Below are 13,043 nucleotides of genomic sequence, written 5' to 3'. Positions count from 1 at the left end.
AAGCCCAGTGACATACCCACTGACTTCGGCCAGCTTAACCGAGCTCAGTGATTAATAAGTTGTCCTTGGATACCAGTGTCCGAGTCGCGCCATGTGCGCAACTATTGATTTTGGCACCCTTAGGTCGTTTATCACATGTCCCCGTGGCATAATACCACCTCATGACATTTACACAATTATAGGGAACTCTTAGTCCCAACATGTTCACATGGTTAATCACAATCACATAACAATATATTCAAATACAGGGAACACTTAATCCCATCCTATCCACCTACGCAGGTGCAGTTTTCTTACCTTAATTTCAAGTGCTTTAATTAAAAAGGACGACCCCCGAGCACGATCCATCTCCCGAGCCCTAGCTTATCACCTAGTCACAGCCAAGATAAAGGATTCCATTAATATTCAAATATAGGTTTTCGGGGACAAAACTAGCTTCCGGGAAATTGGATCCCACCAAGCACGGTGGTGGAATTGATCCCGAGCACCCTAGGCTCGATCCCCGTACTTTAAAACCTTGAACGCTCAAGTATGCATCTAAGGGCTGCGGCCCTGCCCTCAAAACAGAACCAAGGGCCTCCCTGAAGGAAGACACGCGCCGCGGCCCTTGCTTGGGCACCGCGACGCTTGCCCCTGGCCGAGCCTCCCTGGCTCATATTCAAGCTAGGGCCGCATCGCTCTAGAACAGAGCTGCGGCCCTTCCCTTCGCACCAAGAATTTCCCCCATTTCTAACATCCAAAACCTCATCCAAACCCATTTTAAACAATCCCAATACACAACTCAATTATCCCAACACTCTAGCATGCTTCCAACAATAAAACCCAGTAGAAATCTACGCTAAAAACCCCTCAACACATCATTTTAATTTATGAAACTCTGACACCCAAGAACTACAAAACCAGTCAGAAAATCTCAGAGATTCAAACATTAAAACCTTAATTTCAAACTCACCTTCGCTGCAGAATCAATCCCCCAAGTAAAACTGAGCTAGCTCCCAAGCTCCAAGCCTTAATTCAACCCTTAAATGTCAAAATCCACAATCCCTTCAAAACCCAGCATAATCACAGAATCTAACCATCATAAACAAACTTATAGCTTACCTTTACTCTTGCTGGAATCCTCAGCTAATCCCTGAGTTAAGCTCCTAAATCATAGCTTCAAATCCTCTGAATTTCAACCAAATTCCCCTTAATTTTCTGTAGTTCTTCTTGAGAGAAAGAGAAAAGGAAGAAGACAAGAGGGAAGGCTGAGGCTAGGTCGGTTTCTCTAAGTTTCTAAATAATTCCTTTGTTTTGTTTTATTAACTTAAGCTTTAAGGTCACCTCAAGGCTCAGGGTGCCAAAAATGTCCCCGAGGCAAAAATGGTAAAATCCACCAGTATTCCCACCTAGACTTCCTAACCTCAAATATATCTCCATATATTTATTTTCATAACCCGATAGTCTAAATAACTACTCGATACCTAAAACACCCCTGACTTATACAAAGTCAACTGTTAAACCCCGTTGTGACTTTTCCCGTTATCAAGCCCTAGGATCGCCTCGTGCCGAAAGCTACAAACACACATATATGCATATATATATATATATATCCACCTATCCACATAATAATGTGGTCTCAACAATTTTATCACACACAATCACGTTTACGCCCTAACGGGCCAAAATTACAATTATGCCCTTACCAGCCAAATGGGGCCCACATACTTATCCAATACCCATATCCATGCTTTCTTACCATTAATTCTCTTAACCTCCAATTATGCCCTCCCGGCACACTAATCAAGGCCCTTAAGCCTTAATAGTAATTTTGGGTCGTTACAACAGTAGGGCACATTAAAAACCTTATTCCATCGTTGCCCCGTCGAGCTCAAGAGTTAAGGCGGCCACACACTGTGGTGTCAATACATATAACAATAACTCATATGGAGGAGAATAAAAACGGAAATATGGCAAACAATATAATTGGTTCACTAAAACCTAGCCCAAATTATTGGGCAGCAACTATAAGCCTACTATAGGCCTCTGTTTACACTTATTAACACTTTCATTTGCCTTTTCAAAACTGTGGCACTGAAATTAAACTTCTTATTACAACTTTCTTTTATGTTGCGCAAAACTTGCAAAGGGATCATATAATTAATCATCATAATATCATGCATGGTCTTATATCATATAATAATTTACCATATCACTATTATTCCATGCATACAAATTTATGATGAAGTGTCAATGTATGTTAATACCACTTACTCACAAAATATTCATATAATGCATACTTTCACATAACATGTAATTCTTGTGTTGCAGTTGAGTACTTTACTTACCTTCTGTCCAAAATATAATTCACCGTGTAACAAGTGGTGTCTTAGGTGTTGATGTGCTTATCCTGACAATGGCATGGATTTCTCATCATAATGATGGCAGTAATACATTGAACTCTCATTTAAAAATACCCATAAAACATTATATCAAATTTCTTATCCAATTCATGCCTAAAATGCCTTAAACCACCTAGATCGAGCGTTAAATTTATCTTAGACATTTGGAGAAATTTTGACTGAGTTTCCCCTTAATTTTAGCTATCCTCAAATATCAAAATCAACCAATAATCAACATCAAATAACCTTCCATAACCATATATCCCAAATACCAACATGATTCATCATAAAGTTATCATATACCGATTTTGATAAAATTCTAATCTCTTAGATCATCACCCAAATTAAATGAGTCTCCACATCTATTCAAACATTTATAAACATATATAATCTCTTATAAACTCAATCAAATAACCAAAAAATCATTTTGTACTCCAAGAACCCCAAAAACCTCATAAAACACAAAATTTCACTTACCGAGCAACTTTTCGGCGAAAACAATCTCTTCTAGCTTTTCTAAACCTCAAACCACTTGGAAACCACCAAGAAATATCTTAACAAGAGATAAAACACCATAGATAAGCTCTCAGAAAAATTCAAAAAACATATTTTAACTTCCAAGTATAAGAACTTACCATAAAAAGGCTAGAACTAAGCTTAACCCACTTCTTTGGCTTTGATTTCACTTGGATCTCCTTAGAATTTCTTCAAACCAGACAAGAAATGGTTTTTGGTTTTCTTTTCTCTCTGTTTTTCAGAGTAATGGTCGTGCAAAGTGATAAGGTTGATGAAAATTCTTTATTTGCAGTGATTTGGCCTTATTATATCAAAATTTGACACCTTTCACCTCATCATTTCACCTTTTGACTTATGAAAACCTTATCACTTCAATTATTTCGACTTAATCATTTGCTAGGCGTATTATCCTTATGTGTAAGACACTCACACCAAACCTTAGGTCCATATGAGTTCATACCCAATAGTTATGCTTACCCGATCGACCGTAGCGCACTTATGCTAAGCTCGTTTTCACTTTGCATCAATACCACTGATTATGTATACCTCCCATCAAGAATTGATCTAATGGTTCTAAAACCATTTTTACTTCATCAATGAGACCTTAATCATACCTCAATTATATTTGGTAAATCCACTAATACTCAATTTTACCCCAAAATACTAGTAATCGACATTGTACTATTTTTCACCACTTAACATATTTTTCCTTCTATATCTCACTTTCCTCACTTAATTCCATGCCTTGTCCATATTTTTCATACTTTCTTATATCTTGAGCACATCAAACACCCATAAAAGACAACTCAAATGCCACAAGGTTAATAATATTGAGCATACATATAGACATCACATACACAACTTTTATACTTATACATGAAAACACTTATAAGCATATGCATATGCTCAAATTATACATATTGTATGATATGTAATGAAATGATATGCAATCATGTGATTATTGGCTATATTATATCAAAATAATGTGGGTGCTACATCTATAGTGGAGTACCTCACAATCGGCAAGTTACCTGACGATCAAAAAGGGACAAGAAAGTTGCTATATCAATCTCTGCGATATGTTATGGTTGAAGGGACTCTATATTGATGACGAAATTTGCTACCCCTCCTATGGTATGTTCTGCCCAAGGAAGCGCAGACTATCTTGCAAGAAAGACATGAAGGCTTCTACAGAGACCATGTTGGGGGAAAAACCTTGCTTTGAAGGTGTTAAGATAGGGCTATTTTTGGCCCACGATGACAAAGGACTCAATCTCGTACGTGCAAAAATGTGAAAAATGCCAACGCTTCGCCATAATTGCTCGAGCAGCTCCCGTTAAGTTAACCTTGATCTCATCCCCTTGGTCATTTGCAGTATAGGGAATTGACTTGATTGGTTCTTTGCCAACAGGAATAGGAGGAGTTCATTATGTTGTTGTCGCCATCGATTACTTCACGAAGTGAGTGGAGGCTGAACCTATGGCAACCATCACCTCGAAGAGAGTCTTGGATTTTGTCGTAAAAAATATCATATGTTGATCTGGGCTCTGAAAAAAGATCATGTTTGAAAATGGAACTCAGTTCGATAGTGATCTCTTCATAAACTTTTGTGAAAAATACGGCATAACAAAGAGTTTTTCGTTGGTATCATACTCACAGGCTAATGGGCAAGTTGAGGCCATAAACAAGACCCTAAAGGCAAGCTTAAAGAAGCGATTAGATGAAGCCAAGGGACTATGGCCCGAGCAGCTCTCACAAGTACTCTGGGCCTATAGAACATCACATCAAACCTCCATGGGACATACCCCTTTTTCTCTGACCTTTAGAAGCGCGTCTATGCTCCCGATTGAGGTGCTGGTGACGACCCATAGATAGAAAACCTTTGATCGAGATCAGAATCACGAGCTACTCAGTGTAGGAAAAACTCATTGCGGGATCTTTATTTATTTTCATGCAATTTACATATTATCAAACAAACATGCAAATTCCTAGAACATGCTCCTATGAAATTGATACAAATACAGAGTAAAGTAAAAACTTACATTACGCAGCGGAACTGGAACAACTCCATCCTTCAATCTCTCTAACCCTTGATTCCTTTCTGTAGCAGAGTATTATTAAGAGATTGAACAAGATCAGCAACACAGTCTTCCTCACCAAGCCTTTGATCAACCTAGAACTAGTGTGGGCTAGTTCTCAACACATGAGATAGAGATCTTGAAGAGAAGAAGAAGAGAGAGTGGCCAAGAAAGGTTTAGAGTGTCTAGGTTTTCACCCAAATCAACTGAGACTGACTTGCTACTAAAAACCCTAGATATCATATTCCTTATATAGGCAACTTAATGTGATTTATTTAAATTTAAATTAATTAAAAATAATAAACAAAAATAAAAGTCTTGGGCTGCCATAAATGGACTTGGGCCCAATCTCTTTGTTTTGAATTTAAATCCCAACTGGGCCTAAATTAAAAACCTTTTATTTATTTATTTTTAATTAATTAATTAAATCCTTATTCAAATTAACTAATTATAATTTGAAACTTGATTTAATATTATTTATTTATATTGATACCAATTTATCAATATTAATAAATTTACCCAAAGATTCTCTTTTATTCTCTAAATCTCATATCTCTGTAAATTTTCCAAAATTGACCTAGTCAACTTTTAAAAATCCTAATTGATAATTAAATCAATTAATTGAGACATTCTAGATGATTTACTCAAAGGTGATGCGGGGACCATGGATCCATGAAATCAAGCTCCAACAAGTTACCGTGAATTTATTTACGAATAATTTCACTACCTTATTAATTCCTCATGACTCCACTATAGACTCGGAATTGAACTCTTGAATTCATAGAACGTATTTTCAAAACCATAAATACGTTATCCATTGTTATAACCATTACAATCAGTCAATCCTCTATCGATGACTTACTAACGAGCTGGGTGCGAATTACCGTTTTACCCCTCATCAGTATTTTATCCTTAACTCCCACTAAGTTCCTTATAAATGATATTTCCGTGAACTTAATCACAGAAATGAGATCTCAATCATTTAACCTTTTGAACAAAGCAATTAAGGAAATCATCTTTTCACTTCTCATATAGAAGTTATAGATTTCGTATCTATGAATAATACTCCCACTCAATTACACTAATAAATCTCCAAGATGTAAGTATGGGCTAGACCGTAGGGTAAGCTGGTAACGAACAAGTCAAAAGATTTAAATAATATAATTAGTAGAATATTATCACTCAGAATTAAGATCGACTTAATATATGGTCAGCGTTGTGACATTGATTAGATTTGATAACAACGATACTTATTTATCAATCAATAATCAATATCGGTCCTAGTCCGATGTAACTAAATACATCCGATCTTATCTACTTGGTCGATGCCTTGGATAAGACATCACACCCTGAATGTGTAAGTAGATCATATCGTAGATTGCCTAATTAGTGAAAATCCAATGCACTGATCTAATCTTAGGACTCGTTCTTTTGAACATATAATTACAACTATAATCCACTGTGACCTAGTCACTATAATTGTAACTATCCATATGTTCAGGATTTTATAAATTTTTGTATTATTTCAATAATCATGTAATAAAACAAGCAAGCAACACAATTGTCAAACTAAATGATTTCTACTACTTTTATTGATAATATGAAATCGTGCTACATGTCCGACATGGTTTTATAAGGGCATAAAACCCAACACTCAGTGCATCCCTTGATCTAATCGAGGAAAAATGAGAAGCGTCACAATTGCAGCTCGCCCATTATCAGCAAAAAATTACTCATTACTTCAACTCGAAGGTAAAAGGACGCAGACTCGGGCTAGGTGATTTGGTTCTCCAGAGGGTGTTTTTGCCAAGTAAAGATCCCAAGGACAGTGTGTTAGGGCCGAGTTGGGAAGGACCATACAAGATCGTGGAGATCCTGTGCGAAGGGACCTTTCAACTAGCCCGGTTAAGTGGAGAGATAGTTCCACGGACCTGGAATGCCCTACACCTCAAAAAGTACTACCAATAATTTTGTTGTCTTTAATGTTTTTGGAATTATTGTTCATGTAAGCCTTATCTATAAAATCCATTTCATTTTAATAAAAATTGGATTATTACGTAATCAATTTTGTCATTTTATTAGTGCGGGCTCATTTTGTAAAATCAACCTAGAACATTTATAAGTTTTGGTCACTTGGGGGGCACATAATCGAAGATAACTTTTAAAATAGTTCAGCATATTCGGATAAAATATGAAACTTAGAGTTTGGAAAAATTGATTATTCAATGGATTTTTAAAGCTCGGATTTTCAAAATAATTCTGAATATGAACTAAGTTGAGAAATTTATAAAACAAAACCCCTGGATATAACCAGGTCCGAGGCCTGATTCTTAACAGGTACAATGCTATTAAGTAGACTAAAACCCTTTGATACGACCAGGTCTAAGGCCTGATTCCTAACAGGTATAACACAATTAGGCGGGAAAAATCTTGGATACAACTATGATATCGACTAAAATTAGTTAGTGGAGCCATCAAAAGTCTATTCCGATCTAAAGACAACCCCTAAGATTTCGAATGTACAAGAATCCAAGAATTCACAAACATGAGATAACAATAGACTAAGGGGAACATGAATACATCACAAATTAAATATGTATTAAAAAACATATAATTATCTCGAGGAGAGAAAAAACCTCAATCTGAGCCCGAAGGAGATTACTTCAATCTCTAGAGAATTGGTTACAAAAATACAAAATAAAATAAAGAAATCATTGAGCTTCGTCGACTTGCTCGGAGGATGTCACTTCCTCGCCATCCCCTTCAGTAGCATTTGAAGCCTCGACAACCTCAGAGAGTTCCTGTGAGAACCGAATCTTGAATTTGGCAAGATAAGGTTCCCAAAACACTGGCTGCATGAAGGTGAAATTCTCGTCCTGGTTGAAAGCCCAGCACCGGTAAAGTAGACAACTCCACAATCTCCAACCTCGCCCTCTCAGCCTCCTCCTTGTCTTTTGCCTTGACCTAGCCAAGCTTCTTTTTGAGGCTATCATTCTTAGCATGTAGCTGGTCAAATCAATGGCTCACTTCCACGACTTGATTCTTGGCAATATGCTCGCCCTCCTGGGAAGCAATCAGGGCAGCCTTTGCAGACCAATTGCTCTCCTGGGAGGAAACCAGGGTGGATTTGGCGAACAACTCACTCTCTTGGGCAGCAATCAGGGTGGCTTGGAGCTCATCACTCCTAGCTCGGACCCAAGCATTACCACGGAGTTGAGCCAAGGTAGACTACAAAAGGAAAAGGCAAGTCAAGGTTAGTAAAAAAAAAAAGAAGAAAAGAAAAAGAAATGCTAGAGGAATGAAAGGGGCTCACAGTGAGGTTCATTTCCATAGCATACTCGAGAACATCTTTGGGAGTATGCTCCTCCATGGCCCTCAGATCCCTTACATTGGCTTTATACGCATGGCCCACCATATGGCTCACCATCTAGTATTCAGTCCCCCGAAATGCTTCGAGGATCCTTTCCAGCTCGAGTGGCTTTCCTGGGATTTGAATAGTTGGGAATTGAGCAAAGGGAGCTTTGCCTTGGATCACTTGAGGAATCAGAGGAGCTACATGTCGAGGAAGAGGTGGAGGAGCCTTGAGAACTGTGACTGTTGTTACCAGGGCTGGGGGTTGAGTTTGCTGTTGCTGCTCTCGGGTGGAGCTGGCATCTTTGTCTTTGAAAGGAGACCCAGGGGAAGTTCCAATCTTAGAAACATGTTTCTTTGGCACCCTGAGCCTTTTCACCACGGGCCCAACTCTGAACCCGCCGGCCTTGAAGGCATCCCTTAAACCCGAGGCATTTGGAAAATCCTTCTCTTCACCTGAAAAGGAACGAGTAGAAGATTCAGATAAAAGGGATAGTCAAAATAATGAAAAGGCAAGAACGGAGCAAGAACCCTGCCCTCCGAGCTAGGGGAGGAATCTACTATGATCAGCTCAAAGTTATGAATCGGACTAGGCATAACCTCTAAACCCTAGACTATCGGAGGTGGGGGGGAGTCTAGAATTATTACATCCTATGTCCTAAGGGGTTCAAGCTCTTCTTCTAAGCTAGATTCATCTACAGACTGCTTAAATTCGGAGGAGAATACACTATGACATAAGGAAGCCCATGTCCTACGATTTGTTCCATATTCCTCAAAAATGGAGGACCTAAAGTGGAGGGAGTTGTCAACCACAATGGTGCATCTGGGGTAGCTATGGTCATAGCGTATCACGAGATGATCCACACACTGGAGGAGTGTTGTGTTCAGGTCTGAGTCAGAAGGATGCTGACTAACGAGCTGATGGGGTTGAAACGAATTAGCCTAAATCTGGTAGCAGCCCGATCTAGATATCTATATGGGTTACCTTGGCTGGAAGTGCCGGCTGCTACCCCGGACTCAGCTCGCTTTGGATCAGGACCCTGATCATCTTTAGGAACTCTCCTCTTGCGCACCGACGACACCACATCCTCTTCCTCCTTGGTGTCTTCAATGGCGGGCATGACTTCTTGAGGAGGAGGAAGCTCGGGAAGTACAGGAGGTGGACCTCGAATCCTGATAGCCAACATCTGGTCTTTGCGTATTAGGTTACATGCCACCACGGTAGCATCATTCACTACTTGACAGAAGTCCTCCTTCGAAGGAAGATGGGACAACGTCTCGTATTGACCCCAAGGGTCTCAGACTACCCTGTCCTCTTGAATATAGATGCACAAAGAACAACTTAGTTAGAAGGATTAAACTAAAAAAAAATGATGAGAGAGTTCGCGTACATAATTTAGAAAGTTAGGAGACTTACGAGGGCAGTTGAAGTATCAGTGATAGCAATTCTTGAACCCATTTGACATGAATAACTGATATTTATAGTCATTTGGGTGGCTGGGGAGGTCAATAACGGAGGCTGAGTTGGGGAAGCAAGTGAGGTAGTAAAAGTTGTCACCTCGCCCCTTCTGATCAGGACTGGCCTTGAGGCAGAAGAAGTACATAATATCAGCTGGGGTGGGGACCTCCCACTCATGCCTCAAAAATAGATATTTTATCCCCGCCAAAAGTCAATACGAGTTTGGGGTGAGCTAGAACGAAGCTAGTTCGACATAGTTCAAAAAATCCACGAAGTACTGGTCTAATGGGAGGAAAACACCTGCCTTCAGGTGCTCATCACTCTAAGCTCCAAAGTCATCTTGAAGAGGGGCACAACTCCGCTCTACTTCCAATGGAGGTCGGGCGAGGAGGCCATCAATTTCCATCTCGATCCCATGACTCAACATTATTTTGTTCACTTTCCCCTGCGACGTTATTCGAGACACGATGTGCTTGGCCTCGAAAAAAGCTTGTCTTTATTCTTTTTATGAGTAGAGGAGCTTGCGATGCTTTTCTTTGGTAGGGCCATGATCTAGCTTGCCTGACGACAAAGTGGCCTATTAGTGGTGGCCTAAGATAATGACTAGCTACAGTGATAAAAGCACGGTGCCCCATGGGTTTGAGTGGCTTACTTTTGGTGATTCAAAATTTGCAAGAGCTAACATATGTCCTAGCACCAACGAGTGTTTCCACGCGCAGTCCAAGGCCACGTGTTATGGATTCGGGAAATTCCCTGCTACTTCAGGATTCGTGTGTCAGATCCGTCAGACCCACTACTTTTCTTTTGAAAGCAATGTAGTGCAAAATCGCTTAAGGAATCGTGACCCTTAAGCTACATAGAGCCAAACCTAAAAACCTCTCAATTTCTATATCCAAACAGGTGACTTAATTGATTCATCAGCGACATTTTCCTTGAAAAACCCATAAAATTTTCCCAACTTTCGAATACCTATTTATAAACAAGTATAGTATCGTTCTTTTAGCCTAAACTGATCCTTATTTAAACTCAGACATGGCTAGAATACGAAACGGTACTGAACAAAAGATGTTTTTCGAAGTAAAAAGCTCATTGGAAAATAAAGAAGTGAAAGATTCAAACCAGATGAAGAAATACTTATAGTTTATATGTTTGTTTGATGAGAATACTGATGTTTCCACAAGTAGGAGCTTGAGAGCTCTGAGAAACTGAAGGGCGATGAAGGTTTTTGAAAAAAAATTGAGAGAAAAGGGGGATTTTTTTCTGAAAGGAAAGTTTTTGAATGCAAAGGTGTTAAGGTTCGGGTTTGATCTCCCTATTTATACGTAAGTTTTGGGAATTAATTTGCGTCATCCGATTGGGTCAGCTCGAATTCCAAAGGCCAAGATTAAATGACCCGTTCGGCGAAAAAAAGTTGACAGCACAGTTGTCACAGTCATCAAAACCCGAACATACGCCGATTACAGACGGCCATGTGTTCAACACTCGAGTAGTAGGAAAGCGTGATTTTACCATGACGGAAGCCTAAAAGCCCCTACTATGCGTGTCAGAAAGTGATGACATTAAGCACGAGCAAGAGCTTGGGGGTCAAATTTGTACCCTAAAAATTAGCACTAGTTTAATCACTCAGCTTGGGGTACAGTTGGCTGATGAACATGTGGAAAAAGCAGGCGAGTAGAACATCTAGCTAATGATGATGAGAAAAGCTCGACTTAGGACTTGGCAGTATGACGTTCAAATAATTATCAGGTCGCCTCTTAGGATGACAATCCAGTTCGAAACATGTAGTGGCCAGATCCCCTTTAGGGCGCTCTGAACTTAATATGAACTAAGGTTTGGATTCCCTTCGATGCCCAGCTTGATGAAGATGTTCAGCTCGTGGAAACCTAGTCATGGCGCATAGTGAAGGATCCCGATAAACTCGGAGGCACTTTGTACGCTCATTAATTTCCAGGTTGTATTGTACATTTATTGTCCGAGATAACAGGAGTAATTTCTATTAGGAAATCATATCCCTATGTAAATGAGAATTATTTTTATTAAATGTTTACCATATTTAAGCACACGGCTACCCAAACCTATCCAGGAAATTCTACTATAAGTATCAAATGTAATGGACAAGAAAGGGGACTGGTTTTGGTAATACTGAAACTCTACAGAAAATGTGAGAGAGTAATAATATTATCTCGTGGACTAGGTGGATTTAAACCACTGAACCATGCAAAATCGTGTGTGTGAGAAATTGTTCATATAAGTTCATTACGGTTTACAAATAAGCACTAATATCATTCTTATTAGATTTCTAAATCTATTGTTGGCAAAAAACCATGTCAACAAAAATAAATTGTTGTATTTTTGCATAAGTTCATAGACTTGCTCATATAGTAACATGATTAGGACCATCTAATTATAACATGTCTGTTTGCACTATATGTGGTATTTTTGCAATCGGAATTAGATGCATATAGTGGCCCATATGTTTGCATAATATATGGTATTTTGCTAAATAAAACTTTCATAAAATGATAGGTTTTATTTGGGCCCCTTAGAAAATGTAAAGATTACATTCCTCTCTTGTGGGTGATTCTACTTGTGAAGGCCCATTTGCTTTGCATGACTATAGTGGGCCTAATCAATTAATAACAATTAATAAAATGAAGGTTTAAATTCCTGTCTTTTGGACCTTGTATGGAAGTAGTGGGAACGACATACTGGACCCAACCCTCCTCCATACAAGCCCAATTGTTAAGGTCCATTTGCCTAAGTTGAACTTAATTGTATAGGTTCATTACAATAGTTAAACCTAAATATTGATTTGCAACAAATTAGTTCTAATTTAATTGGATTTGCTTCAATGTGACACTATAGAATTAATATAAAATTATAGGACTTTGGTTTTGAAAATTTAATTTATAATTTTTTGGATAACAATAGTCATTAATTTTCAAAAATTAATAATAAATATATTAATTTGAATTAAAAATGAGTTTATTTTAAGAATTATATTCGATCTCCACCGTTATTTTAACAAGGTCAACAGCTTAATGGGGCCTCGAGACGCTTCGATTCATCCCCCTACAGAAGGTGTTCATTAGTTATTTTGACAAGGTTAAATTCCGAAAGATGGATAATTATATGTCAAATTCTAGTAGACTCACCCCTACGGTGATTGCTAGGACTAAATCTATGATTATTGAAACCGTGGGTTTAGCTCATAAAATAAGAAATTTTGTTTTCTGATTTTGATCGAATAGTAGGTTG

The 13,043-nt window shown here is 38.6% G+C and overlaps 1 long non-coding RNA gene across 1 annotated transcript; it reads right to left on the bottom strand.

Moving 5' to 3' along the window:
• Positions 1–2,214: 2,214 nt before the first annotated feature.
• On the bottom strand, positions 2,215–3,144 carry LOC133790015 (uncharacterized). The gene is made up of 3 exons (XR_009873849.1): positions 3,017–3,144; positions 2,859–2,934; positions 2,215–2,389 (listed from the first exon to the last, which is right to left on the bottom strand). It is a non-coding gene; the product is annotated as an uncharacterized LOC133790015 (long non-coding RNA).
• Positions 3,145–13,043: the final 9,899 nt, after the last annotated feature.

The sequence above is a fragment of the Humulus lupulus genome, chromosome 7 (assembly GCF_963169125.1).
Source record: "Humulus lupulus chromosome 7, drHumLupu1.1, whole genome shotgun sequence".
Taxonomy (NCBI): Eukaryota; Viridiplantae; Streptophyta; class Magnoliopsida; order Rosales; family Cannabaceae; genus Humulus; species Humulus lupulus.
This window is presented reverse-complemented; position numbering and strand designations above follow the sequence as displayed.